The 25,993-nt window shown below is 38.3% G+C and overlaps 39 non-coding genes across 39 annotated transcripts; all 39 read left to right on the forward strand.

Moving 5' to 3' along the window:
* The first annotated feature begins 935 nt into the window (after nucleotides 1-935).
* Trnal-cag (transfer RNA leucine (anticodon CAG)) lies at nucleotides 936-1,019 on the forward strand. Its single transcript has one exon. It is a non-coding gene; the product is annotated as a tRNA-Leu (tRNA).
* A 269-nt stretch (nucleotides 1,020-1,288) lies between these two features.
* Trnal-cag (transfer RNA leucine (anticodon CAG)) lies at nucleotides 1,289-1,372 on the forward strand. The gene has a single exon. It is a non-coding gene; the product is annotated as a tRNA-Leu (tRNA).
* Nucleotides 1,373-2,702: 1,330 nt separating this feature from the next.
* Nucleotides 2,703-2,786, forward strand: Trnal-uag (transfer RNA leucine (anticodon UAG)). The gene has a single exon. It is a non-coding gene; the product is annotated as a tRNA-Leu (tRNA).
* A 623-nt stretch (nucleotides 2,787-3,409) lies between these two features.
* Trnal-cag (transfer RNA leucine (anticodon CAG)) lies at nucleotides 3,410-3,493 on the forward strand. Its single transcript has one exon. It is a non-coding gene; the product is annotated as a tRNA-Leu (tRNA).
* Nucleotides 3,494-3,763: 270 nt separating this feature from the next.
* Trnal-cag (transfer RNA leucine (anticodon CAG)) lies at nucleotides 3,764-3,847 on the forward strand. Its single transcript has one exon. It is a non-coding gene; the product is annotated as a tRNA-Leu (tRNA).
* Nucleotides 3,848-4,470: 623 nt separating this feature from the next.
* Trnal-cag (transfer RNA leucine (anticodon CAG)) lies at nucleotides 4,471-4,554 on the forward strand. Its single transcript has one exon. It is a non-coding gene; the product is annotated as a tRNA-Leu (tRNA).
* A 270-nt stretch (nucleotides 4,555-4,824) lies between these two features.
* Trnal-cag (transfer RNA leucine (anticodon CAG)) lies at nucleotides 4,825-4,908 on the forward strand. Its single transcript has one exon. It is a non-coding gene; the product is annotated as a tRNA-Leu (tRNA).
* A 623-nt stretch (nucleotides 4,909-5,531) lies between these two features.
* On the forward strand, nucleotides 5,532-5,615 carry Trnal-cag (transfer RNA leucine (anticodon CAG)). The gene has a single exon. It is a non-coding gene; the product is annotated as a tRNA-Leu (tRNA).
* A 621-nt stretch (nucleotides 5,616-6,236) lies between these two features.
* Nucleotides 6,237-6,320, forward strand: Trnal-cag (transfer RNA leucine (anticodon CAG)). Its single transcript has one exon. It is a non-coding gene; the product is annotated as a tRNA-Leu (tRNA).
* A 269-nt stretch (nucleotides 6,321-6,589) lies between these two features.
* Nucleotides 6,590-6,673, forward strand: Trnal-cag (transfer RNA leucine (anticodon CAG)). Its single transcript has one exon. It is a non-coding gene; the product is annotated as a tRNA-Leu (tRNA).
* Nucleotides 6,674-7,295: 622 nt separating this feature from the next.
* Nucleotides 7,296-7,379, forward strand: Trnal-cag (transfer RNA leucine (anticodon CAG)). Its single transcript has one exon. It is a non-coding gene; the product is annotated as a tRNA-Leu (tRNA).
* A 270-nt stretch (nucleotides 7,380-7,649) lies between these two features.
* On the forward strand, nucleotides 7,650-7,733 carry Trnal-cag (transfer RNA leucine (anticodon CAG)). The gene has a single exon. It is a non-coding gene; the product is annotated as a tRNA-Leu (tRNA).
* A 1,331-nt stretch (nucleotides 7,734-9,064) lies between these two features.
* On the forward strand, nucleotides 9,065-9,148 carry Trnal-uag (transfer RNA leucine (anticodon UAG)). The gene has a single exon. It is a non-coding gene; the product is annotated as a tRNA-Leu (tRNA).
* A 622-nt stretch (nucleotides 9,149-9,770) lies between these two features.
* Nucleotides 9,771-9,854, forward strand: Trnal-cag (transfer RNA leucine (anticodon CAG)). The gene has a single exon. It is a non-coding gene; the product is annotated as a tRNA-Leu (tRNA).
* Nucleotides 9,855-10,861: 1,007 nt separating this feature from the next.
* Trnal-cag (transfer RNA leucine (anticodon CAG)) lies at nucleotides 10,862-10,945 on the forward strand. The gene has a single exon. It is a non-coding gene; the product is annotated as a tRNA-Leu (tRNA).
* A 977-nt stretch (nucleotides 10,946-11,922) lies between these two features.
* Nucleotides 11,923-12,006, forward strand: Trnal-cag (transfer RNA leucine (anticodon CAG)). The gene has a single exon. It is a non-coding gene; the product is annotated as a tRNA-Leu (tRNA).
* A 977-nt stretch (nucleotides 12,007-12,983) lies between these two features.
* Trnal-cag (transfer RNA leucine (anticodon CAG)) lies at nucleotides 12,984-13,067 on the forward strand. Its single transcript has one exon. It is a non-coding gene; the product is annotated as a tRNA-Leu (tRNA).
* A 269-nt stretch (nucleotides 13,068-13,336) lies between these two features.
* Nucleotides 13,337-13,420, forward strand: Trnal-cag (transfer RNA leucine (anticodon CAG)). Its single transcript has one exon. It is a non-coding gene; the product is annotated as a tRNA-Leu (tRNA).
* A 1,330-nt stretch (nucleotides 13,421-14,750) lies between these two features.
* Trnal-uag (transfer RNA leucine (anticodon UAG)) lies at nucleotides 14,751-14,834 on the forward strand. The gene has a single exon. It is a non-coding gene; the product is annotated as a tRNA-Leu (tRNA).
* Nucleotides 14,835-15,457: 623 nt separating this feature from the next.
* On the forward strand, nucleotides 15,458-15,541 carry Trnal-cag (transfer RNA leucine (anticodon CAG)). Its single transcript has one exon. It is a non-coding gene; the product is annotated as a tRNA-Leu (tRNA).
* A 270-nt stretch (nucleotides 15,542-15,811) lies between these two features.
* On the forward strand, nucleotides 15,812-15,895 carry Trnal-cag (transfer RNA leucine (anticodon CAG)). Its single transcript has one exon. It is a non-coding gene; the product is annotated as a tRNA-Leu (tRNA).
* Nucleotides 15,896-16,518: 623 nt separating this feature from the next.
* On the forward strand, nucleotides 16,519-16,602 carry Trnal-cag (transfer RNA leucine (anticodon CAG)). The gene has a single exon. It is a non-coding gene; the product is annotated as a tRNA-Leu (tRNA).
* Nucleotides 16,603-16,872: 270 nt separating this feature from the next.
* On the forward strand, nucleotides 16,873-16,956 carry Trnal-cag (transfer RNA leucine (anticodon CAG)). Its single transcript has one exon. It is a non-coding gene; the product is annotated as a tRNA-Leu (tRNA).
* Nucleotides 16,957-17,579: 623 nt separating this feature from the next.
* Trnal-cag (transfer RNA leucine (anticodon CAG)) lies at nucleotides 17,580-17,663 on the forward strand. Its single transcript has one exon. It is a non-coding gene; the product is annotated as a tRNA-Leu (tRNA).
* Nucleotides 17,664-18,639: 976 nt separating this feature from the next.
* Trnal-cag (transfer RNA leucine (anticodon CAG)) lies at nucleotides 18,640-18,723 on the forward strand. The gene has a single exon. It is a non-coding gene; the product is annotated as a tRNA-Leu (tRNA).
* Nucleotides 18,724-18,993: 270 nt separating this feature from the next.
* Trnal-cag (transfer RNA leucine (anticodon CAG)) lies at nucleotides 18,994-19,077 on the forward strand. The gene has a single exon. It is a non-coding gene; the product is annotated as a tRNA-Leu (tRNA).
* Nucleotides 19,078-19,700: 623 nt separating this feature from the next.
* On the forward strand, nucleotides 19,701-19,784 carry Trnal-cag (transfer RNA leucine (anticodon CAG)). Its single transcript has one exon. It is a non-coding gene; the product is annotated as a tRNA-Leu (tRNA).
* A 269-nt stretch (nucleotides 19,785-20,053) lies between these two features.
* On the forward strand, nucleotides 20,054-20,137 carry Trnal-cag (transfer RNA leucine (anticodon CAG)). Its single transcript has one exon. It is a non-coding gene; the product is annotated as a tRNA-Leu (tRNA).
* A 623-nt stretch (nucleotides 20,138-20,760) lies between these two features.
* On the forward strand, nucleotides 20,761-20,844 carry Trnal-cag (transfer RNA leucine (anticodon CAG)). Its single transcript has one exon. It is a non-coding gene; the product is annotated as a tRNA-Leu (tRNA).
* A 269-nt stretch (nucleotides 20,845-21,113) lies between these two features.
* On the forward strand, nucleotides 21,114-21,197 carry Trnal-cag (transfer RNA leucine (anticodon CAG)). Its single transcript has one exon. It is a non-coding gene; the product is annotated as a tRNA-Leu (tRNA).
* Nucleotides 21,198-21,820: 623 nt separating this feature from the next.
* Trnal-cag (transfer RNA leucine (anticodon CAG)) lies at nucleotides 21,821-21,904 on the forward strand. The gene has a single exon. It is a non-coding gene; the product is annotated as a tRNA-Leu (tRNA).
* A 269-nt stretch (nucleotides 21,905-22,173) lies between these two features.
* Trnal-cag (transfer RNA leucine (anticodon CAG)) lies at nucleotides 22,174-22,257 on the forward strand. The gene has a single exon. It is a non-coding gene; the product is annotated as a tRNA-Leu (tRNA).
* Nucleotides 22,258-22,879: 622 nt separating this feature from the next.
* Trnal-cag (transfer RNA leucine (anticodon CAG)) lies at nucleotides 22,880-22,963 on the forward strand. The gene has a single exon. It is a non-coding gene; the product is annotated as a tRNA-Leu (tRNA).
* A 976-nt stretch (nucleotides 22,964-23,939) lies between these two features.
* Nucleotides 23,940-24,023, forward strand: Trnal-cag (transfer RNA leucine (anticodon CAG)). Its single transcript has one exon. It is a non-coding gene; the product is annotated as a tRNA-Leu (tRNA).
* Nucleotides 24,024-24,292: 269 nt separating this feature from the next.
* Trnal-cag (transfer RNA leucine (anticodon CAG)) lies at nucleotides 24,293-24,376 on the forward strand. The gene has a single exon. It is a non-coding gene; the product is annotated as a tRNA-Leu (tRNA).
* A 269-nt stretch (nucleotides 24,377-24,645) lies between these two features.
* On the forward strand, nucleotides 24,646-24,729 carry Trnal-cag (transfer RNA leucine (anticodon CAG)). The gene has a single exon. It is a non-coding gene; the product is annotated as a tRNA-Leu (tRNA).
* A 270-nt stretch (nucleotides 24,730-24,999) lies between these two features.
* Trnal-cag (transfer RNA leucine (anticodon CAG)) lies at nucleotides 25,000-25,083 on the forward strand. Its single transcript has one exon. It is a non-coding gene; the product is annotated as a tRNA-Leu (tRNA).
* A 269-nt stretch (nucleotides 25,084-25,352) lies between these two features.
* On the forward strand, nucleotides 25,353-25,436 carry Trnal-cag (transfer RNA leucine (anticodon CAG)). The gene has a single exon. It is a non-coding gene; the product is annotated as a tRNA-Leu (tRNA).
* Nucleotides 25,437-25,706: 270 nt separating this feature from the next.
* Nucleotides 25,707-25,790, forward strand: Trnal-cag (transfer RNA leucine (anticodon CAG)). The gene has a single exon. It is a non-coding gene; the product is annotated as a tRNA-Leu (tRNA).
* Nucleotides 25,791-25,993: the final 203 nt, after the last annotated feature.

Raw genomic sequence — 25,993 nt, forward strand, 5'->3', positions numbered from 1 at the left:
AAAAGAAGTTGCCACTCTACGTTTTCTTTCTAAAGAACCTTTCCAGCATGTTCTTGATTGTTGTTCAACCGTACAGGTCGCTAATGTAGAAATACGGTCCTACTTTAGGATCACACGAAAGTCAAGACCAAGGGTTAAAGTTTTACTGTGAGATATACTTTTTATTTCTGCTGTTAATCCAGAATCAATATTACTTATATACTTGACATTCGATTTGACGCAAAAGACAGTCAGGATGGCTGAGCGGTGTAAGGCACTGCGTTCAGGTCGCAATCTACATTTGTAGGCATGGGTTCGAATCCCACTTCTTAGATGTAATTGGTGATTAAGAAGGATTCTCTTTAAAATGTGGAAAATGAAATTGCAACAGTAAGTGTTCTTTATGAGAAACCTTCCTATAATATCCTTTATGGTTGTTCAACCGTACAGGTCGTTAATGTAGAAACACTGCCTCCTCTTAGGTTCAAACGAAAGTCAAGACCAAGGATTAAAGTTTTACTGTGAGATGTACTTTTCAATCCTTCTATTAATCCAGAATCAATATCACTTATGTACTTGACATTCGAAATGGCATAGAAGACTCTCAGGATGTTCGAGTGGTCTATTGCACTGCGTTCAGGACGCAGTCTACATTCGTAGGCATGGGTTCGAATCCCACTTCTGACATAAGTTTGAAGATAAAGGAAGATGCTCTATAAAAGTCGTTAAAAAGAAATTGCAACTCTACGTTGGCTTTATACAAAAACTCCCTAGCAAATGCTTGATTGTTGTTCTACCGTACAGGTCTTTAATGTGGAAACGCGGTCCTATTTAGATTTAAACGATTGTAAAAACCAATGACTAGTGTTTTACCTTGAAATATAGTTTTTATTCCTTCTATTAATCCAGAATCAATATCACTTAAATAATTGAAATTCCAAGTGGCGTAAAAGTCAGTCAGGATGGCCGAGTGGTCTAAGGCGCTGCGTTCAGGTCGCAGTCTACATTCGTAGGCGTGGGTTCGAATCCCACTTCTGACATAAACTTGAAGATTAAGGAAGATGCTCTTTAAAAGTCGTTAAAAACACGTTGCAACTCTACGTTTTCTTTATAAAAAAAGTCCCTAGCAAATGCTTGATTGTTGTTCAACTGTACAGGTCTTTAATGTGAAAACACGGTCCTTTCTAGGTTTAAACGAATGTAAAGACCAATGACTAGTGTTTTACCTTGAAATATAGTTTTTATTCCTTCTATTAATCCAGAATCAATATCACTTACATACTTGAAATTCCAAGAGGCGTAAAAGTCAGTCAGGATGGCCGAGTGGTCTAAGGCGCTGCGTTCAGGTCGCAGTCTACATTCGTAGGCGTGGGTTCGAATCCCACTTCTGACAAAAACTTAAAGATTAAGGAAGATATTCTGTAAAAGTCGTTAAAAAGAAATTGCTACACTACGTTTTCATTCTAAAGAACCATTCCAGCATGTTCTTGATTGTTGTTCAACCGTACAGGTCGCTAATGTAGAAATACGGCCTTTTTTAGGTTCAAACGAATGTAAAGACGAAGGACTAGTGTTTTACCCTGAAATATGGTTGTTATTCCTTCTATTAATCCAGAATCAATATCACTTACATACTTGAAATTCCAAGTGATGTAAAAGTCAGTCAGGATGTCCGAGTAGTCTAAGGCGCTGCGTTCAGGTCGTAGTCTACATTCGTAGGCGTGGGTTCGAATCCCACTTCTGACATAAGTTTGAAGATTAAGGAAGATGCTCTCTAAAAGTCGTTAAAAAGAAGTTGCAACTCTACGTTTTCTTTATAAAAAAAGTCCCTAGCATATGCTTGGTTGTTGTTCAACCGTACAGGTCTTTAATGTAGAAACACGGTCCTTTTTTATGTTCAAACGAAAGTCAAGACCAAGGATTAAGGTTGTACCGCGAAACATACTTGTTATTGCTTCTATAAATCCAGAATCAATATCACTTACATACTTGACATTCGAAATGGTATAGAAGACTCTCAGGATGCCTGAGTGGTCTATGGCGCTGCGTTCAGGTCGCAGTTTACATTCGCAGGCGTGGGTTCGAATCGCACTTCTGACATGCAATTGGTGATTAAGAAGGATGCTCTTTAAAAGTCGTTAAAGAGAAGTTACAACTCTACGTTTTCTTTATAAAAAAACTCCCTAGTATATGCTTGATTGTTGCTCAACCGTACATGTCTTTAATGTAGAAACACGGTCTTTTTTATGTTCAAACGAAAGTCAAGACCAAGGATTAATACCTTACCATGAAAATGGCTGTTATTCCTTCTATTAATCCAGAACCAATACTTCTTACATACTTGAAATTCAAAGTGGCGTAAAAGGTAGTCAGGATGGCCGAGTGATCTAAGGAGCTGCGTTCAGGTTGCAGTCCACATTCGTAGGCGAGGTTTCGAATCCCACTTCTGACATAAATTTGAAGGTTAATGAAGCTGCTCTCAAACAATTTAAAAAGAAATTTCACCTGTACGCTTTCTTTCTAAAGAACCTTCTCAGCATATTCTTGATTGTTGCTGTTCAACCGTACAGGTCGCTAATGCGGAAATACGGTTTTTTTCTAGGTTCAAACGAATGTAAATACCAAGGACTAGTGTTTTACCTGGAAATATGGTTGTTATTCTTTCTATTAATCCAGAATCAATATCACTTACATACTTGAAATTCCAAGTGGTGTAAAAGTCAGTCAGGATGGCCGAGTGGTCTAAGGCGCTGCGTTTAGATCGCAGTTTACATTTGTAGGCGTGGGTTCGAAACCCACTTCTGACATAAACTTGAAGATTAAGGAAGATGCTCTCTAAAAGTCGTTAAAAAGAAGTTGCAACTCTATGTTTTCTTTTTAAAGAACCTTTCCAGCATGTTCTTGATTGTTGTTCTACCGTACAGGTCTTTAATGTGGAAACACGGTCCTTTTTCCTGTTCAAACGAAAGTCAAGACCAAGGATTAAAGTTTTACTGTGAGATGTACTTTTCATTCCTTCTATTAATCCAGAATCAATATCACTTATGTACTTGACATTCGAAATGGCATAGAAGACTCTCAGGATGTTCGAGTGGTCTATGGTACTGCGTTCAGGTCGCAGTCTACATTCGTAGGCGTTGGTTCGAATCCCACTTCTGACATAAACTTGAAGATTAAGGAAGATGCTCTCTAAAAGTCGTTAAAAACACGTGGCAACTCTACGTTTTCTTTATAAATAAAGTCCCTAGCAGATGCTTGATTGTTGTTCAACCGTACAGGTCTTTAATGTGAAAACACGGTCCTTTTAAGGTTTAAACGAATGTAAAGACCAATGACTAGTGTTTTACCTTGAAATATAGTTTTTATTCCTTCTATTAATCCAGAATCAATATCACTTACATACTTGAAATTCCAAGAGGCGTAAAAGTCAGTCAGGATGGCCGAGTGGTCTAAGGCGCTGCGTTCAGGTCGCAGTCTACATTCGTAGGCGTGGGTTCGAATCCCACTTCTGACAAAAACTTGAAGATTAAGGAAGATGCTCTCTAAAAGTCGTTAAAAAGAAGTTGCTACTCTACGTTTTCATTCTAAAGAACCTTTCCAGCATGTTCTTGACTGTTTTTCAACCGTACAGGTCGCTAATGTAGAAATACCGCCTCTTTTTAGGTTCAAACGAATGTAAAGACCAATGACTAGTGTTTTACCTTGAAATATAGTTTTTATTCCTTCTACTAATCCAGAATCAATATCACTTACATACTTGAAATTCCAAGAGGCGTAAAAGTCAGTCAGGATGGCCGAGTGGTCTAAGGCGCTGCGTTCAGGTCGCAGTCTACATTCGTAGGCGTGGGTTCGAATCCCACTTCTGACAAAAACTTGAAGATTAAGGAAGATGCTCTCTAAAAGTCGTTAAAAAGAAGTTGCAACTCTATGTTTTCTTTTTAAAGAACCTTTCCAGCATGTTCTTGATTGTTGTTCTACCGTACAGGTCTTTAATGTGGAAACACGGTCCTTTTTCCTGTTCAAACGAAAGTCAAGACCAAGGATTAAAGTTTTACTGTGAGATGTACTTTTCATTCTTTCTATTAATCCAGAATCAATATCACTTATGTACTTGACATTCGAAATGGCATAGAAGACTCTCAGGATGTTCGAGTGGTCTATGGTACTGCGTTCAGGTCGCAGTCTACATTCGTAGGCGTTGGTTCGAATCCCACTTCTGACATAAACTTGAAGATTAAGGAAGATGCTCTCTAAAAGTCGTTAAAAACACGTGGCAACTCTACGTTTTCTTTATAAATAAAGTCCCTAGCAGATGCTTGATTGTTGTTCAACCGTACAGGTCTTTAATGTGAAAACACGGTCCTTTTAAGGTTTAAACGAATGTAAAGACCAATGACTAGTGTTTTACCTTGAAATATAGTTTTTATTCCTTCTATTAATCCAGAATCAATATCACTTACATACTTGAAATTCCAAGAGGCGTAAAAGTCAGTCAGGATGGCCGAGTGGTCTAAGGCGCTGCGTTCAGGTCGCAGTCTACATTCGTAGGCGTGGGTTCGAATCCCACTTCTGACAAAAACTTGAAGATTAAGGAAGATGCTCTCTAAAAGTCGTTAAAAAGAAGTTGCTACTCTACGTTTTCATTCTAAAGAACCTTTCCAGCATGTTCTTGACTGTTTTTCAACCGTACAGGTCGCTAATGTAGAAATACCGCCTCTTTTTAGGTTCAAACGAATGTAAAGACCAATGACTAGGGTTTTACCTTGAAATATAGTTTTTATTCCTTCTACTAATCCAGAATCAATATCACTTACATACTTGAAATTCCAAGAGGCGTAAAAGTCAGTCAGGATGGCCGAGTGGTCTAAGGCGCTGCGTTCAGGTCGCAGTCTACATTCGTAGGCGTGGGTTCGAATCCCACTTCTGACAAAAACTTGAAGATTAAGGAAGATGCTCTCTAAAAGTCGTTAAAAAGAAGTTGCAACTCTACGTTTTCTTTATAAAAAAAGACCCAAGAAAATGCTTGATTGTTGTTCAACCGTACAGGTCTTTAATATGGAAACACGGTCCTTTTTCGTGTTCAAACGAAAGTCAAGACCAAGGATTAAAGTTTTACTGTGAGATGTACTTTTCATTCCTTCTATTAATCCAGAATCAATATCACTTATGTACTTGACATTCGAAATGGCATAGAAGACTCTCAGGATGTTCGAGTGGTCTATGGTACTGCGTTCAGGTCGCAGTCTACATTCGTAGGCGTTGGTTCGAATCCCACTTCTGACATAAACTTGAAGATTAAGGAAGATGCTCTATAAAAGTTGTTAAAAAGAAATTGCAACTCTACGTTGGCTTTATACAAAAACTCCCTAGCAAATGCTTGATTGTTGTTCTACCGTACAGTTCTTTAATGTGAAAACACGGTCCTTTTTAGGTTTAAACGAATGTAAAGACCAATGACTAGTGTTTTACCTTGAAATATAGTTTTTATTCCTTCTATTAATCCAGAATCAATATCACTTACATACTTGAAATTCCAAGTGGCGTAAAAGTCAGTCAGGATGGCCGAGTGGTCTAAGGCGCTGCGTTCAGGTCGCAGTCTACATTCGTAGGCGTGGGTTCGAATCCCACTTCTGACAAAAACTTGAAGATTAAGGAAGATGCTCTCTAAAAGTCGTTAAAAACACGTGGCAACTCTACGTTTTCTTTATAAAAAAAGTCCCTAGCCAATACTTGATTGTTGTTCAACCGTACAGGTCTTTAATGTGATAACACGGTCCTTTTTAGGTTTAAACGAATGTAAAGACCAATGACTAGTGTTTTACCTTGAAATATAATTTTTATTCCTTCTATTAATCCAGAATCAATATTACTTACATACTTGAAATTCAAAGTGGCGTAAAAGGTAGTCCGGATGGCCGAGTGGTCTAAGGCGCTACGTTCAGGTCGCAGTCTACATTCGAAGGCGTGGTTTCGAATCCCACTTCTGACATAAATTCGAAGGTTAATGAAGATACTCTCAAACAATTTAAAAAGAAATTTCACCTGTACGTTTTCTTTCTAAAGAACCTTCCTAGCATATTCTTCATTGTTGTTGAACCGTATAGGTCGCTAATTTAGAAATACGGCCTCTTTTTAGGTTCAAACGAATGTAAAGACCAAGGACTAGTGTTTTACCTTGAAATATAGTTGTTATTCCTTCTATTAATCCAGAATTAATATCACTTACATACTTGAAATTCAAAGTGGTGTAAAAGTCAGTCAGGATGGCCGAGTGGTCCAAGGCACTGTGTTCAGGTCGCAATCTACATTCGTAGGCGTGGGTTCGAAACCCACTTCTGACATGAACTTGAAGATTAAGGAAGATGCTCTCTAAAAGTCGTTAAAAAGAAGATGCCACTCTACGTTTTCTTTCTAAAGAACCTTTCCAGCATGTTCTTGATTGTTGTTCTACCGTACAGGTCTTTGATGTGGAAACACGGTCCTTTTTAGGTTTAAACGAATGTAAAGACCAATGACTAGTGTCTTTCCTTGAAATATAATTTTTATTCCTTCTATTAATCCAGAATCAATATCACTTACATAATTGAAATTCCAAGTGGCGTAAAATTCAGTCAGGATTGCCGAGTGGTCTAAGGCGCTGCGTTCAGGACGCAGTCTACATTCGTAGGCGTGGGTTCGAATCACACTTCTGACATAAACTTGAAGATTAAGGAAGATGCTCTCTAAAAGCCGTTAAAAAGAAATTGCAACTCTACGTTTTCTTTATAAAAAAACTCCCTAGCATATGCTTGATTGTTGTTCAACCGTACATGTCTTTAATGTAGAAACACGGTCCTTTTTTATGTTCAAACGAAAGTCAAGACCAAGGATTAATGCCTTACCATGAAAAATGTTTGTTATTCCTTCTATTAATCCAGAATCAATATTACTTACATACTTGAAATTCAAAGTGGCGTAAAAGGTAGTCCGGATGGCCGAGTGGTCTAAGGCGCTACGTTCAGGTCGCAGTCTACATTCGAAGGCGTGGTTTCGAATCCCACTTCTGACATAAATTCGAAGGTTAATGAAGATACTCTCAAACAATTCAAAAAGAAATTTCACCTGTACGTTTTCTTTCTAAAGAACCTTCCTAGCATATTCTTGATTGTTGTTGAACCGTATAGGTCGCTAATTTAGAAATACGGCCTCTTTTTAGGTTCAAACGAATGTAAAGACCAAGGACTAGTGTTTTACCTTGAAATATAGTTGTTATTCCTTCTATTAATCCAGAATTAATATCACTTACATACTTGAAATTCAAAGTGGTGTAAAAGTCAGTCAGGATGGCCGAGTGGTCCAAGGCACTGTGTTCAGGTCGCAATCTACATTCGTAGGCGTGGGTTCGAAACCCACTTCTGACATGAACTTGAAGATTAAGGAAGATGCTCTCTAAAAGTCGTTAAAAAGAAGATGCCACTCTACGTTTTCTTTCTAATGAACCTTCCCAACATATTCTTGATTGTTGTTCAACCGTACAAGTCGCTAATGTAGAAATACGGCCTCTTTTTAGGTTCAAACGAATGTAAAGACGAAGGACTAGTGTTTTACCTTGAAATATGGTTGTTATTCTTTCTATTAATCCAGAATCAATATCACTTACATAGCTCAAATTCCAAGAGGCGTAAAAGTCAGTCAGGATGGCCGAGTGGTCTAAGGCGCTGCGTCCAGGTGGCAGTCTACATTCGTAGGCGTGGGTTTGAATCCCACTTCTGACAAAAACTTAAAGATTAAGGAAGATGCTCTCTAAAAGTCGTTAAAAAGAAGTTGCTACACTACGTTTTCATTCTAAAGAACCTTTCTAGCATGTTCTTGATTGTTTTTCAACCGTACAGGTCGCTAATGTAGAAATACGGCCTTTTTTTAGGTTTAAACGAATGTAAAGACGAAGGACTAGTGTTTTACCCTGAAATATGGTTGTTATTCCTTCTATTAATCCAGAATCAATATCGCTTACATACTTGAAATTCCAAGTGATGTAAAAGTCAGTCAGGATGGCCGAGTAGTCTAAGGCGCTGCGTTCAGGTCGTAGTTTACATTCGTAGGCGTGGGTTTGAATCCCACTTCTGACATAAGTTTGAAGATTAAGGAAGATGCTCTCTAAAAGTCGTTAAAAAGAAGTTGCAACTCTACGTTTTCTTTATAAAAAAAGTCCCTCGCATATGCTTGATTGTTGTTCAACCGTACAGGTCTTTAATGTAGAAACACGGTCCTTTTTTATGTTCAAACGAAAGTCAAGACCAAGGATTAAGGTTGTACCGCGAAACATACTTGTTATTGCTTCTATAAATCCAGAATCAATATCACTTACATACTTGACATTCAAAATGGTATAGCAGACTCTCAGGATTCCTGAGTGGTCTATGGCGCTGCGTTCAGGTCGCAGTTTACATTCGCAGGCGTGGGTTCGAATCGCACTTCTGACATGCAATTGGTGATTAAGAAGGATGCTCTTTAAAAGTCGTTAAAGAGAAGTTGCAACTCTACGTTTTCTTTATAAAAAAACTCCCTAGCATATGCTTGATTGTTGCTCAACCGTACATGTCTTTAATGTAGAAACACGGTCTTTTTTATGTTCAAACGAAAGTCAAGACCAAGGATTAATGCCTTACCATGAAAATGGCTGTTATTCCTTCTATTAATCCAGAATCAATATTACTTACATACTTGAAATTCAAAGTGGCGTAAAAGGTAGTCAGGATGGCCGAGTGGTCTAAGGAGCTGCGTTCAGGTTGCAGTCCACATTCGTAGGCGTGGTTTCGAATCCCACTTCTGACATAAATTTGAAGGTTAATGAAGCTGCTCTCAAACAATTTAAAAAGAAATTTCACCTGTACGCTTTCTTTCTAAAGAACCTTCTCAGCATATTCTTGATTGTTGCTGTTCAACCGTACAGGTCGCTAATGCGGAAATACGGTTTCTTTTTAGGTTCAAACGAATGTAAAGACCAAGGACTAGTGTTTTACCTTGAAATATGGTTGTTATTCCTTCTATTAATCCAGAATCAATATCACTTACATACTTGAAATTCCAAGTGGTGTAAAAGTCAGTCAGGATGGCCGAGTGGTCTAAGGCGCTGCGTTTAGATCGCAGTCTACATTCGTAGGCGTGGGTTCGAATCACACTTCTGACATAAACTTGAAGATTAAGGAAGATGCTCTCTAAAAGCCGTTAAAAAGAAATTGCAACTCTACGTTTTCTTTATAAAAAAACTCCCTAGCATATGCTTGATTGTTGTTCAACCGTACATGTCTTTAATGTAGAAACACGGTCCTTTTTTATGTTCAAACGAAAGTCAAGACCAAGGATTAATGCCTTACTATGAAAAATGTTTGTTATTCCTTCTATTAATCCAGAATCAATATTACTTACATACTTGAAATTCAAAGTGGCGTAAAAGGTAGTCCGGATTGCCGAGTGGTCTAAGGCGCTACGTTCAGGTCGCAGTCTACATTCGAAGGCGTGGTTTCGAATCCCACTTCTGACATAAATTCGAAGGTTAATGAAGATACTCTCAAACAATTTAAAAAAAAATTTCACCTGTACGTTTTCTTTCTAAAGAACCTTCCTAGCATATTCTTGATTGTTGTTGAACCGTATAGGTCGCTAATGTAGAAATACGGCCTCTTTTTAGGTTCAAACGAATGTAAAGACCAAGGACTAGTGTTTTACCTTGAAATATAGTTGTTATTCCTTCTATTAATCCAGAATTAATATCACTTACATACTTGAAATTCAAAGTGGTGTAAAAGTCCGTCAGGATGGCCGAGTGGTCCAAGGCACTGTGTTCAGGTCGCAATCTACATTCGTAGGCGTGGGTTCGAAACCCACTTCTGACATGAACTTGAAGATTACGGAAGATGCTCTCTAAAAGTCGTTAAAAAGAAGTTGCAACTCTAGTCAGTCGTTAAAAAGAAGTTGCCACTCCACGGTTTCTTTCTAAAGAACCTTCCCAGCATATTCTTGATTGTTGTTCAACCGTACATGTCGCTAATGTAGTAATACGGCCTCTTTTTAGGTTCAAACGAATGTAAAGACGAAGGACTAGTGTTTTACCTTGAAATGTGGTTGTTATTCTTTCTATTAATCCAGAATCAATATCACTTACATACTTGAAATTCCAAGTGATGTAAAAGTCAGTCAGGATGGCCGAGTGGTCTAAGGCGCTGCGTTCAGGTCGCAGTCTACATTCGTAGGCCTAGGTTCGAAATCCACTTCTGACATAAACTTGAGGATTAAGGAAGATGCTCTCTAAAAGTCGTTAAAAAGAAGTTGCAACTCTACGTTTTCTTTATAAAAAAGCTCCCTAGCAAATGCTTGATTGTTGTTTAACCGTACAGGTCTTTAATGTGGAAACACGGTCCTTTTTCGTGTTCAAACGAAAGTCAAGACCAAGGATTAAAGTTTTACTGTGAGATGTACTTTTCATTCCTTCTATTAATCCAGAATCAATATCACTTATGTACTTGACATTAAAAATGGCATTGAAGACTCTCAGGATGTTCGAGTGGTCTATGGCACTGCGTTCAGGTCGCAGTCTACATTCGCAGGCGTGGGTTCGAATCCCACTTCTGACATAAGTTTGAAGATTAAGGAAGATGCTCTATAAAAGTTGTTAAAAAGAAATTGCAACTCTACGTTGGCTTTATACAAAAACTCCCTAGCAAATGCTTGATTGTTGTTCTACCGTACAGGTCTTTAATGTGGAAACACGGTCCTTTTTAGGTTTAAACGAATGTAAAGACCAATGACTAGTGTTTTACCTTGAAATATAATTTTTATTCCTTCTATTAATCCAGAATCAATATCACTTACATAATTGAAATTCCAAGTGGCGTAAAAGTCAGTCAGGATGGCCGAGTGGTCTAAGGCGCTGCGTTCAGGTCGCAGTCTACATTCGTAGGCGTGGGTTCGAATCCAACTTCTGACAAAAACTTGAAGATTAAGGAAGATGCTCTCTAAAAGTCGTTAAAAAGAAGTTGCCACTCTACGTTTTCTTTCTAAAGAACCTTTCCAGCATGTTCTTGATTATTGTTCAACCGTACAGGTCGCTAATGTAGAAATACGGTCCTACTTTAGGATCACACGAAAGTCAAGACCAAGGGTTAAAGTTTTACTGTGAGATATACTTTTTATTCCTGCTGTTAATCCAGAATCAATATTACTTATATACTTGACATTCGATTTGACGCAAAAGACAGTCAGGATGGCTGAGCGGTGTAAGGCGCTGCGTTCAGGTCGCAATCTACATTTGTAGGCATGGGTTCGAATCCCACTTCTTAGATGTAATTGGTGATTAAGAAGGATTCTCTTTAAAATGTGGAAAATGAAATTGCAACAGTAAGTGTTCTTTATGAGAAACCTTCCTATAATATCCTTTATGGTTGTTCAACCGTACAGGTCGTTAATGTAGAAACACTGCCTCCTCTTAGGTTCAAACGAAAGTCAAGACCAAGGATTAAAGTTTTACTGTGAGATGTACTTTTCATTCCTTCTATTAATTCAGAATCAATATCACTTATGTACTTGACATTCGAAATGGCATAGAAGTCTCTCAGGGTGTTCGAGTGGTCTATGGCACTGCGTTCAGGTTGCAATCTACATTTATAGGCGTGGGTTCGAATCCCACTTTTGACATGTAATTGGTGATTAAGAGGGATGCTCTTTAAAATGTGGAAATTGAATTTGCAACAGTAAGTGTTCTTTATGAGAAACCTTCCTATAATATCCTTTATGGTTGTTCAACCGTACAGGTCGTTAATGTAGAAACACGGCCTCTTTTTAGGTTCAAAACGAATGTAAAGACCAAGGACTAGTGTTTTACCTTGAAATATAGTTGTTATTCCTTCTTTTAATCCAGAATCAATATCACTTACATACTTGAAATTCCAAGTGGCGTAAAATTCAGTCAGGATGGCCGAGTGGTCTAAGGCGCTGCGTTCAGGACGCAGTCTACATTCGTAGGCGTGGCTTCGAATCACACTTCTGACATGAACTTGAAGATTAAGGAAGATGCTCTCCAAAAGTCGTTAAAGAGAAGTTGCCACTCTATGTTTTCTTTCTAATGAACCTTCCCAGCATATTCTTGATTGTTGTTCAACCGTACAGGTCGCTAATGTAGAAATACGGCCTCTTTTTAGGTTCAAACGAATGTAAAGACGAAGGACTAGTGTTTTACCTTGAAATATGGTTGTTATTCTTTCTATTAATCCAGAATCAATATCACTTACATACTTGAAATTCCAAGTGATGTAAAAGTCAGTCAAGTTGGCCGAGTGGTCTAAGGCGCTGCGTTCAGGTGGCAGTCTACATTCGTAGGCGTAGGTTCGAAACCCACTTCTGACATAAACTTGAGGATTAAGGACGATGCTCTCTAAAAGTCGTTAAAAAAAAGTTGCAACTCTACGTTTTCTTTATAAAAAAGCTCCCTAGCAAATGCTTGATTGTTGTTTAACCGTACAGGTCTTTAATGTGGAAACACGGTCCTTTTTCGTGTTCAAACGAAAGTCAAGACCAAGGATTAAAGTTTTACTGTGAGATGTACTTTTCAATCCTTCTATTAATCCAGAATCAATATCACTTATGTACTTGACATTCGAAATGGCATAGAAGACTCTCAGGATGTTCGAGTGGTCTATTGCACTGCGTTCAGGACGCAGTCTACATTCGTAGGCATGGGTTCGAATCCCACTTCTGACATAAGTTTGAAGATAAAGGAAGATGCTCTATAAAAGTCGTTAAAAAGAAATTGCAACTCTACGTTGGCTTTATACAAAAACTCCCTAGCAAATGCTTGATTGTTGTTCTACCGTACAGGTCTTTAATGTGGAAACGCGGTCCTATTTAGATTTAAACGATTGTAAAAACCAATGACTAGTGTTTTACCTTGAAATATAGTTTTTATTCCTTCTATTAATCCAGAATCAATATCACTTAAATAATTGAAATTCCAAGTGGCGTAAAAGTCAGTCAGGATGGCCGAGTGGTCTAAGGCGCTGCGTTCAGGTCGCAGTCTACATTCGTAGGCGTGGGTTCGAATCCCACTTCTGACATAAACTTGAAGATTAAGGAAGATGCTCTTTAAAAGTCGTTAAAAACACGTTGCAACTCTACGTTTTCTTTATAAAAAAAGTCCCTAGCAAATGCTTGATTGTTGTTCAACTGTACAGGTCTTTAATGTGAAAACACGGTCCTTTCTAGGTTTAAACGAATGTAAAGACCAATGACTAGTGTTTTACCTTGAAATATAGTTTTTATTCCTTCTATTAATCCAGAATCAATATCACTTACATACTTGAAATTCCAAGAGGCGTAAAAGTCAGTCAGGATGGCCGAGTGGTCTAAGGCGCTGCGTTCAGGTCGCAGTCTACATTCGTAGGCGTGGGTTCGAATCCCACTTCTGACAAAAACTTAAAGATTAAGGAAGATGCTCTGTAAAAGTCGTTAAAAAGAAATTGCTACACTACATTTTCATTCTAAAGAACCATTCCAGCATGTTCTTGATTGTTGTTCAACCGTACAGGTCGCTAATGTAGAAATACGGCCTTTTTTAGGTTCAAACGAATGTAAAGACGAAGGACTAGTGTTTTACCCTGAAATATGGTTGTTATTCCTTCTATTAATCCAGAATCAATATCACTTACATACTTGAAATTCCAAGTGATGTAAAAGTCAGTCAGGATGTCCGAGTAGTCTAAGGCGCTGCGTTCAGGTCGTAGTCTACATTCGTAGGCGTGGGTTCGAATCCCACTTCTGACATAAGTTTGAAGATTAAGGAAGATGCTCTCTAAAAGTCGTTAAAAAGAAGTTGCAACTCTACGTTTTCTTTATAAAAAAAGTCCCTAGCATATGCTTGGTTGTTGTTCAACCGTACAGGTCTTTAATGTAGAAACACGGTCCTTTTTTATGTTCAAACGAAAGTCAAGACCAAGGATTAAGGTTGTACCGCGAAACATACTTGTTATTGCTTCTATAAATCCAGAATCAATATCACTTACATACTTGACATTCGAAATGGTATAGAAGACTCTCAGGATGCCTGAGTGGTCTATGGCGCTGCGTTCAGGTCGCAGTTTACATTCGCAGGCGTGGGTTCGAATCGCACTTCTGACATGCAATTGGTGATTAAGAAGGATGCTCTTTAAAAGTCGTTAAAGAGAAGTTACAACTCTACGTTTTCTTTATAAAAAAACTCCCTAGTATATGCTTGATTGTTGCTCAACCGTACATGTCTTTAATGTAGAAACACGGTCTTTTTTATGTTCAAACGAAAGTCAAGACCAAGGATTAATACCTTACCATGAAAATGGCTGTTATTCCTTCTATTAATCCAGAACCAATACTTCTTACATACTTGAAATTCAAAGTGGCGTAAAAGGTAGTCAGGATGGCCGAGTGATCTAAGGAGCTGCGTTCAGGTTGCAGTCCACATTCGTAGGCGAGGTTTCGAATCCCACTTCTGACATAAATTTGAAGGTTAATGAAGCTGCTCTCAAACAATTTAAAAAGAAATTTCACCTGTACGCTTTCTTTCTAAAGAACCTTCTCAGCATATTCTTGATTGTTGCTGTTCAACCGTACAGGTCGCTAATGCGGAAATACGGTTTCTTTTTAGGTTCAAACGAATGTAAATACCAAGGACTAGTGTTTTACCTGGAAATATGGTTGTTATTCTTTCTATTAATCCAGAATCAATATCACTTACATACTTGAAATTCCAAGTGGTGTAAAAGTCAGTCAGGATGGCCGAGTGGTCTAAGGCGCTGCGTTTAGATCGCAGTTTACATTCGTAGGCGTGGGTTCGAAACCCACTTCTGACATAAACTTGAAGATTAAGGAAGATGCTCTCTAAAAGTCGTTAAAAAGAAGTTGCAACTCTATGTTTTCTTTTTAAAGAACCTTTCCAGCATGTTCTTGATTGTTGTTCTACCGTACAGGTCATTAATGTGGAAACACGGTCCTTTTTCCTGTTCAAACGAAAGTCAAGACCAAGGATTAAAGTTTTACTGTGAGATGTACTTTTCATTCCTTCTATTAATCCAGAATCAATATCACTTATGTACTTGACATTCGAAATGGCATAGAAGACTCTCAGGATGTTCGAGTGGTCTATGGTACTGCGTTCAGGTCGCAGTCTACATTCGTAGGCGTTGGTTCGAATCCCACTTCTGACATAAACTTGAAGATTAAGGAAGATGCTCTCTAAAAGTCGTTAAAAACACGTGGCAACTCTACGTTTTCTTTATAAATAAAGTCCCTAGCAGATGCTTGATTGTTGTTCAACCGTACAGGTCTTTAATGTGAAAACACGGTCCTTTTAAGGTTTAAACGAATGTAAAGACCAATGACTAGTGTTTTACCTTGAAATATAGTTTTTATTCCTTCTATTAATCCAGAATCAATATCACTTACATACTTGAAATTCCAAGAGGCGTAAAAGTCAGTCAGGATGGCCGAGTGGTCTAAGGCGCTGCGTTCAGGTCGCAGTCTACATTCGTAGGCGTGGGTTCGAATCCCACTTCTGACAAAAACTTGAAGATTAAGGAAGATGCTCTCTAAAAGTCGTTAAAAAGAAGTTGCTACTCTACGTTTTCATTCTAAAGAACCTTTCCAGCATGTTCTTGACTGTTTTTCAACCGTACAGGTCGCTAATGTAGAAATACCGCCTCTTTTTAGGTTCAAACGAATGTAAAGACCAATGACTAGTGTTTTACCTTGAAATATAGTTTTTATTCCTTCTACTAATCCAGAATCAATATCACTTACATACTTGAAATTCCAAGAGGCGTAAAAGTCAGTCAGGATGGCCGAGTGGTCTAAGGCGCTGCGTTCAGGTCGCAGTCTACATTCGTAGGCGTGGGTTCGAATCCCACTTCTGACAAAAACTTGAAGATTAAGGAAGATGCTCTCTAAAAGTCGTTAAAAAGAAGTTGCAACTCTATGTTTTCTTTTTAAAGAACCTTTCCAGCATGTTCTTGATTGTTGTTCTACCGTACAGGTCTTTAATGTGGAAACACGGTCCTTTTTCCTGTTCAAACGAAAGTCAAGACCAAGGATTAAAGTTTTACTGTGAGATGTACTTTTCATTCCTTCTATTAATCCAGAATCAATATCACTTATGTACTTGACATTCGAAATGGCATAGAAGACTCTCAGGATGTTCGAGTGGTCTATGGTACTGCGTTCAGGTCGCAGTCTACATTCGTAGGCGTTGGTTCGAATCCCACTTCTGACATAAACTTGAAGATTAAGGAAGATGCTCTCTAAAAGTCGTTAAAAACACGTGGCAACTCTACGTTTTCTTTATAAATAAAGTCCCTAGCAGATGCTTGATTGTTGTTCAACCGTACAGGTCTTTAATGTGAAAACACGGTCCTTTTAAGGTTTAAACGAATGTAAAGACCAATGACTAGTGTTTTACCTTGAAATATAGTTTTTATTCCTTCTATTAATCCAGAATCAATATCACTTACATACTTGAAATTCCAAGAGGCGTAAAAGTCAGTCAGGATGGCCGAGTGGTCTAAGGCGCTGCGTTCAGGTCGCAGTCTACATTCGTAGGCGTGGGTTCGAATCCCACTTCTGACAAAAACTTGAAGATTAAGGAAGATGCTCTCTAAAAGTCGTTAAAAAGAAGTTGCTACTCTACGTTTTCATTCTAAAGAACCTTTCCAGCATGTTCTTGACTGTTTTTCAACCGTACAGGTCGCTAATGTAGAAATACCGCCTCTTTTTAGGTTCAAACGAATGTAAAGACCAATGACTAGTGTTTTACCTTGAAATATAGTTTTTATTCCTTCTACTAATCCAGAATCAATATCACTTACATACTTGAAATTCCAAGAGGCGTAAAAGTCAGTCAGGATGGCCGAGTGGTCTAAGGCGCTGCGTTCAGGTCGCAGTCTACATTCGTAGGCGTGGGTTCGAATCCCACTTCTGACAAAAACTTGAAGATTAAGGAAGATGCTCTCTAAAAGTCGTTAAAAAGAAGTTGCAACTCTACGTTTTCTTTATAAAAAAAGACCCTAGCAAATGCTTGATTGTTGTTCAACCGTACAGGTCTTTAATATGGAAACACGGTCCTTTTTCGTGTTCAAACGAAAGTCAAGACCAAGGATTAAAGTTTTACTGTGAGATGTACTTTTCATTCCTTCTATTAATCCAGAATCAATATCACTTATGTACTTGACATTCGAAATGGCATAGAAGACTCTCAGGATGTTCGAGTGGTCTATGGTACTGTGTTCAGGTCGCAGTCTACATTCGTAGGCGTTGGTTCGAATCCCACTTCTGACATAAACTTGAAGATTAAGGAAGATGCTCTATAAAAGTTGTTAAAAAGAAATTGCAACTCTACGTTGGCTTTATACAAAAACTCCCTAGCAAATGCTTGATTGTTGTTCTACCGTACAGTTCTTTAATGTGAAAACACGGTCCTTTTTAGGTTTAAACGAATGTAAAGACCAATGACTAGTGTTTTACCTTGAAATATAGTTTTTATTCCTTCTATTAATCCAGAATCAATATCACTTACATACTTGAAATTCCAAGTGGCGTAAAAGTCAGTCAGGATGGCCGAGTGGTCTAAGGCGCTGCGTTCAGGTCGCAGTCTACATTCGTAGGCGTGGGTTCGAATCCCACTTCTGACAAAAACTTGAAGATTAAGGAAGATGCTCTCTAAAAGTCGTTAAAAACACGTGGCAACTCTACGTTTTCTTTATAAAAAAAGTCCCTAGCCAATACTTGATTGTTGTTCAACCGTACAGGTCTTTAATGTGATAACACGGTCCTTTTTAGGTTTAAACGAATGTAAAGACCAATGACTAGTGTTTTACCTTGAAATATAATTTTTATTCCTTCTATTAATCCAGAATCAATATCACTTACATAATTGAAATTCCAAGTGGCGTAATAGTCAGTCAGGATGGCCCAGTGGTCTAAGGCGCTGCGTTCAGGTCGCAGTCCACATTCGTAGACGTTGGTTTGAATCCCACTTCGGACATAAACTTGAAGATTAAGGAAGATGCTCTCTAAAAGTCGTTAAAAACACGTGGCAACTCTACGTTTTCTTTATAAAAAAAGTCCCTAGCAAATGCTTGATTGTTGTTCAACCGTACAGGTCTTTAATGTGGAAACACGGTCCTTTTTCGTGTTCAAACGAAAGTCAAGACCAAGGATTAAAGTTTTACTGTGAGACGTACTTTTCATTCCTTCTATTAATCCAGAATCAATATCACTTATGTACTTGACATTCGAAATGGCATAGAAGACTCTCAGGACGTTCGAGTGGTCTATGGTACTGCGTTCAGGTCGCAGTCTACATTCGTAGGCGTTGGTTCGAATCCCACTTCTGACATAAACTTGAAAATTAAGGAAGATGCTCTATAAAAGTTGTTAAAAAGAAATTGCAACTCTACGTTGTCTTTATACAAAAACTCCCTAGCAAATGCTTGATTGTTGTTCTACCGTACAGGTCTTTAATGTGAAAACACGGTCTTTTTAAGGTTTAAACGAATGTAAAGACCAATGACTAGTGTTTTACCTTGAAATATAGTTTTTATTCCTTCTATTAATCCAGAATCAATATCACTTACATACTTGAAATTCCAAGAGGCGTAAAAGTCAGTCAGGATGGCCGAGTGGTCTAAGGCGCTGCGTTCAGGTCGCAGTCTACATTCGTAGGCGTGGGTTCGAATCCCACTTCTGACAAAAACTTGAAGATTAAGGAAGATGCTCTCTAAAAGTCGTTAAAAAGAAGTTGCTACTCTACGTTTTCATTCTAAAGAACCTTTCCAGCATGTTCTTGACTGTTTTTCAACCGTACAGGTCGCTAATGTAGAAATACCGCCTCTTTTTAGGTTCAAACGAATGTAAAGACCAATGACTAGTGTTTTACCTTGAAATATAGTTTTTATTCCTTCTACTAATCCAGAATCAATATCACTTACATACTTGAAATTCCAAGAGGCGTAAAAGTCAGTCAGGATGGCCGAGTGGTCTAAGGCGCTGCGTTCAGGTCGCAGTCTACATTCGTAGGCGTGGGTTCGAATCCCACTTCTGACATAAACTTAAAGATTAAGGAAGATGCTCTCTAAAAGTCGTTAAAAACACGTTGCAACTCTACGTTTTCTTTATAAAAAAAGTCCCTAGCAAATGCTTGATTGTTGTTCAACCGTACAGGTCTTTAATGTGGAAACACGGTCCTTTTTCGTGTTCAAACGAAAGTCAAGACCAAGGATTAAAGTTTTACTGTGAGATGTACTTTTCATTCCTTCTATTAATCCAGAATCAATATCACTTATGTACTTGACATTCGAAATGGCATAGAAGACTCTCAGGATGTTGGAGTGGTCTATGGTACTGCGTTCAGGTCGCAGTCTACATTCGTAGGCGTTGGTTCGAATCCCACTTCTGACATAAACTTGAAGATTAAGGAAGATGCTCTATAAAAGTTGTTAAAAAGAAATTGCAACTCTACGTTGGCTTTATACAAAAACTCCCTAGCAAATGCTTGATTGTTGTTCTACCGTACAGGTCTTTAATGTGAAAACACGGTCCTTTTTAGGTTTAAACGAATGTAAAGACCAATGACTAGTGTTTTACCTTGAAATATAGTTTCTATTCCTTCTATTAATCCAGAATCAATATCACTTACATACTTGAAATTCCAAGTGGCGTAAAAGTCAGTCAGGATGGCCGAGTGGTCTAAGGCGCTGCGTTCAGGTCGCAGTCTACATTCGTAGGCGTGGGTTCGAATCCCACTTCTGACAAAAACTTGAAGATTAAGGAAGATGCTCTCTAAAAGTCGTTAAAAAGAAGTTGCCACTCTACGTTTTCTTTCTAAAGAACCTTTCCAGCATGTTCTTGATTGTTGTTCTACCGTACAGGTCTTTGATAAGGAAACACGGTCCTTTTTAGGTTTAAACGAATGTAAAGACCAATGACTAGTGTTTTACCTTGAAATATAATTTTTATTCCTTCTATTAATCCAGAATCAATATCACTTACATAATTGAAATTCCAAGTGGCGTAATAGTCAGTCAGGATGGCCCAGTGGTCTAAGGCGCTGCGTTCAGGTCGCAGTCTACATTCGTAGGCGTGGGTTCGAATCCCACTTCTGACATAAAATTGAAGATTAAGGAAGATGCTCTCTAAAAGTCGTTAAAAACACGTTGCAACTCTACGTTTTCTTTATAAAAAAAGTCCCTAGCAAATGCTTGATTGTTGTTCAACCGTACAGGTCTTTAATGTGGAAACACGGTCCTTTTTCGTGTTCAAACGAAAGTCAAGACCAAGGATTAAAGTTTTACTGTGAGATGTACTTTTCATTCCTTCTATTAATCCAGAATCAATATCACTTATGTACTTGACATTCGAAATGGCATAGAAGACTCTCAGGATGTTCGAGTGGTCTATGGTACTGCGTTCAGGTCGCAGTCTACATTCGTAGGCGTTGGTTCGAATCCCACTTCTGACATAGACTTGAAGATTAAGGAAGATGCTCTATAAAAGTTGTTAAAAAGAAATTGCAACTCTACGTTGGCTTTATACAAAAACTCCCTAGCAAATGCTTGATTGTTGTTCTACCGTACAGGTCTTTAATGTGAAAACACGGTCCTTTTTAGGTTTAAACGAATGTAAAGACCAATGACTAGTGTTTTACCTTGAAATATAGTTTTTATTCCTTCTATTAATCCAGAATCAATATCACTTACATACTTGAAATTCCAAGTGGCGTAAAAGTCAGTCAGGATGGCCGAGTGGTGTAAGGCGCTGCGTTCAGGTCGCAGTCTACATTCGTAGGCGTGGGTTCGAATCCCACTTCTGACAAAAACTTGAAGATTAAGGAAGATGCTCTCTAAAAGTCGTTAAAAAGAAGTTGCCACTCTACGTTTTCTTTCTAAAGAACCTTTCCAGCATGTTCTTGATTGTTGTTCTACCGTACAGGTCTTTGATGTGGAAACACGGTCCTTTTTAGGTTTAAACGAATGTAAAGACCAATGACTAGTGTTTTACCTTGAAATATAATTTTTATTCCTTCTATTTATCCAGAATCAATATCACTTACATAATTGAAATTCCAAGTGGCGTAAAAGTCAGTCAGGATGGCCGAGTGGTCTAAGGCGCTGCGTTCAGGTCGCAGTCTACATTCGTAGGCGTTGGTTTGAATCCCACTTCTGACATAAACTTGAAGATTAAGGAAGATGCTCTCTAAAAGTCGTTAAAAACACGTGGCAACTCTACGTTTTCTTTATAAAAAAAGTCCCTAGCCAATACTTGATTGTTGTTCAACCGTACAGGTCTTTAATGTGATAACACGGTCCTTTTTAGGTTTAAACTAATGTAAAGACCAATGACTAGTGTTTTACCTTGAAATATAATTTTTATTCCTTCTATTAATCCAGAATCAATATCACTTACATAATTGAAATTCCAAGTGGCGTAATAGTCAGTCAGGATGGCCCAGTGGTCTAAGGCGCTGCGTTCAGGTCGCAGTCCACATTCGTAGACGTTGGTTTGAATCCCACTTCGGACATAAACTTGAAGATTAAGGAAGATGCTCTCTAAAAGTCGTTAAAAACACGTGGCAACTCTACGTTTTCTTTATAAAAAAAGTCCCTAGCAAATGCTTGATTGTTGTTCAACCGTACAGGTCTTTAATGTGGAAACACGGTCCTTTTTCGTGTTCAAACGAAAGTCAAGACCAAAGATTAAAATTTTACTGTGAGATGTACTTTTCATTCCTTCTATTAATCCAGAATCAATATCACTTACATACTTGAAATTCCAAGTGGCGTAAAATTCAGTCAGGATGGCCGAGTGGTCTAAGGCGCTGCGTTCAGGACGCAGTCTACATTCGTAGGCGTGGCTTCGAATCACACTTCTGACATGAACTTGAAGATTAAGGAAGATGCTCTCTAAAAGTCGTTAAAGAGAAGTTGCCACTCTATGTTTTCTTTCTAATGAACCTTCCCAGCATATTCTTGATTGTTGTTCAACCGTACAGGTCGCTAATGTAGAAACACGGTCCTATTTAGGTTTAAACGATTGTAAAGACCAATGACTAGTGTTTTACCTTGAAATATAATTTTTATTCCTTCTATTAATCCAGAATCAATATCACTTACTTACTTGAAATTCCAAGTGGCGTAAAAGTCAGTCAGGATGGCCGAGTGGTCTAAGGCGCTGCGTTCAGGTCGCAGTCTACATTCGTAGGCGTGGGTTCGAATCCCACTTCTGACAAAAACTTGAAGTTTAAGGAAGATGCTCTCTAAAAGTCGTTAAAAAGATGTTGCCACTCTACGTTTTCTTTCTAAAGAACCTTTCCAGCATGTTCTTGATTGTTGTTCTACCGTACATGTCTTTGATGTGGAAACACGGTCCTTTTTAGGTTTAAACGGATGTAAAGACCAATGACTAGTGTTTTACCTTGAAATATAATTTTTATTCCTTCTATTAATCCAGAATCAATATCACTTACATAATTGAAATTCCAAGTGGCGTAAAAGTCAGTCAGGATGGCCGAGTGGTCTAAGACGCTGCGTTCAGGTCGCAGTCTACATTCGTAGGCGTTGGTTTGAATCCCACTTCTGACATAAACTTGAAGATTAAGGAAGATGCTCCCTAAAAGTCGTTAAAAACACGTGGCAACTCTACGTTTTCTTTATAAAAAAAGTCCCTAGCAAATGCTTGATTGTTGTTCAACCGTACAGGTCTTTAATGTGAAAACACGGTCCTTTTTAGGTTTAAACGAATGTAAAGACCAATGACTAGTGTTTTACCTTGAAATATAGTTTTTATTCCCTCTATTAATCCAGAATCAATATCACTTACATACTTGAAATTCCAAGTGGCGTAAAAGTCAGTCAGGATGGTCGAGTGGTCTAAGGCGCTGCGTTCAGGTCGCAGTCTACATTCGTAGGCGTGGGTTCGAATCCCACTTCTGACAAAAACTTGAAGATTAAGGTAGATGCTCTCTAAAAGTCGTTAAAAAGAAGTTGCCACTCTACGTTTTCTTTCTAAAGAACCTTTCCAGCATGTTCTTGATTGTTGTTATACCGCACAGGTCTTTGATGTGGAAACACGGTCCTTTTTAGGTTTAAACGAATGTAAAGATCAATGACTAGTGTTTTACCTTGAAATATAATTTTTATTCCTTCTATTAATCCAGAATCAATATCACTTACATAATTGAAATTCCAAGTGGCATAATAGTCAGTCAGGATGGCCTAGTGGTCTAAGGCGCTGCGTTCAGGTTGCAGTCTACATTCGTAGACGTTGGTTTGAATCCCACTTCTGACATAAACTTGAAGATTAAGGAAGATGCTCTCTAAAAGTCGTTAAAAACTCGTGGCAACTCTACGTTTTCTTTATAAAAAAAGTCCCTAGCAAATGCTTCATTGTTGTACAAGCGTACAGGTCTTTAATGTGGAAACACGGTCCTTTTTCGTGTTCAAACGAAAGTCAAGACCAAGGATTAAAATTTTACTGTGAGATGTACTTTTCATTCCTTCTATTAATCCAGAATCAATATCACTTATGTACTTGACATTCGAAATGGCATAGAAGACTCTCAGGATGTTCGAGTGGTCTATGGCACTGCGTTCAGGACGCAGTCTACATTCGTAGGCGTGGGTTCGAATCCCACTTCTGACATAAGTTTGCAGATTAAGGAAGATGCTCTATAAAAGTTGTTAAAAAGAAATTGCAACTCTACGTTGGCTTTATACAAAAACTCCCTAGCAAATGCTTGATTGTTGTTCTACCGTACAGGTCTTTAATGTGGAAACACGGTCCTATTTAGGTTTAAACGATTGTAAAGACCAATGACTAGTGTTTTACCTTGAAATATAATTTTTATTCCTTCTATTAATCCAGAATCAATATCACTTACATAATTGAAATTCCAAGTGGCGTAAAAGTCAGTCAGGATGGCCGAGTGGTCTAAGGCGCTGCGTTCAGGTCGCAGTCTATATTCGTAGGCGTGGGTTCGAATCCCACTTCTGACATAAACTTGAAGATTAGGGAAGATGCTCTCTAAAAGTCGTTAAAAACACCTTGCAACTCTACGTTGGCTTTATACAAAAACTCCCTAGCAAATGCTTGATTGTTGTTCTACCGTACAGGTCTTTAATGTGAAAACACGGTCCTTTTTAGGTTTAAACGAATGTAAAGACCAATGACTAGTGTTTTACCTTGAAATATAGTTTTTATTCCTTCTATTAATCCAGAATCAATATCACTTACATACTTGAAATTCCAAGTGGCGTAAAAGTCAGTCAGGATGGCCGAGTGGTCTAAGGCGCTGCGTTCAGGTCGCAGTCTACATTCGTAGCCGTGGGTTCGAATCCCACTTCTGACAAAAACTTGAAGATTAAGGAAGATGCTCTCTAAAAGTCGTTAAAAAGAAGTTGCCACTCTACGTGTTCTTTCTAAAGAACCTTTCCAGCATGTTCTTGATTGTTGTTCTACCGTACAGGTCTTTGATGTGGAAACACGGTCCTCTTTAGGTTTAAACGAATGTAAAGACCAATGACTAGTGTTTTACCTTGAAATATAATTTTTATTCCCTCTATTAATCCAGAATCAATATCACTTACATAATTGAAATTCCAAGTGGCGTAAAAGTCAGTCAGGATGGCCGAGTGGTCTAAGGCGCTGCGTTCAGGTCGCAGTCTACATTCGTAGGCGTTGGTTTGAATCCCACTTCTGACATAAACTTGAAGATTAAGGAAGATGCTCCCTAAAAGTCGTTAAAAACACGTGGCAACTCTACGTTTTCTTTATAAAAAAAGTCCCTAGCAAATGCTTGATTGTTGTTCAACCGTACAGGTCTTTAATGTGAAAACACGGTCCTTTTTCATGTTCAAACGAATGTAAAGACCAATGACTAGTGTTTTACCTTGAAATATAGTTTTTATTCCTTCTATTAATCCAGAATCAATATCACTTATATACTTGACATTCCAAGTGGCGTAAAAGTCAGTCAGGATGGCCGAGTGGTCTAAGGCGCTGCGTTCAGGTCGCAGTCTACATTCGTAGGCGTTGGTTTGAATCCCACTTCTGACATAAACTTGAAGATTAAGGAAGATGCTCTCTAAAAGTCGTTAAAAACACGTGGCAACTCTACGTTTTCTTTATAAAAAAAGTCCCTAGCAAATGCTTGATTGTTGTTCAACCGTACAGGTCTTTAATGTGAAAACACGGTCCTTTTTAGGTTTAAACGAATGTAAAGACCAATGACTAGTGTTTTACCTTGAAATATAGTTTTTATTCCCTCTATTAATCCAGAATCAATATCACTTACATACTTGAAATTCCAAGTGGCATAAAAGTCAGTCAGGATGGCCGAGTGGTCCAAGGCGCTGCGTTCAGGTCGCAGTCTACATTCGTAGGCGTGGGTTCGAATCCCACTTCTAACAAAAACTTGAAGATTAAGGAAGATGCTCTCTAAAAGTCGTTAAAAAGAAGTTGCTACTCTACGTTTTCATTCTAAAGAACCTTTCAAGCATGTTCTTGATTGTTGCTCAACCGTACAGGTCGCTAATGTAGAAATACGGCCTCTTTTTAGGTTCAAACGAATGTAAAGACAAAGGACTAGTGTTTTACCTTGAAATATGGTTGTTATTCCTTCTATTAATCCAAAATCAATATCACTTACATACTTGAAATTCCAAGTGATGTAAAAGTCAGTCAGGATGGCCGAGTGGTCTAAGGCGCTGCGTTCAGGTCGCAGTATACATTCGTAGGCGTGGGTTCGAATCCCACTTCTGACATAAGTTTGAAGATTAAGGAAGATGCTCTCTAAAAGTCGTTAAAAAGAAGTTGCAACTCTACGTTTTCTTTATAAAAAAAGTCCCTAGCATATGCTTGATTGTTGTTCAACCGTACAGGTCTTTAATGTAGAAACACGGTCCTTTTTCGTGTTCAAACGAAAGTCAAGACCAAGGATTAAAATTTTACTGTGAGATGTACTTTT

The sequence above is a fragment of the Hydractinia symbiolongicarpus genome, chromosome 4 (assembly GCF_029227915.1).
Source record: "Hydractinia symbiolongicarpus strain clone_291-10 chromosome 4, HSymV2.1, whole genome shotgun sequence".
In the NCBI taxonomy this organism is placed as follows: Eukaryota; Metazoa; Cnidaria; class Hydrozoa; order Anthoathecata; family Hydractiniidae; genus Hydractinia; species Hydractinia symbiolongicarpus.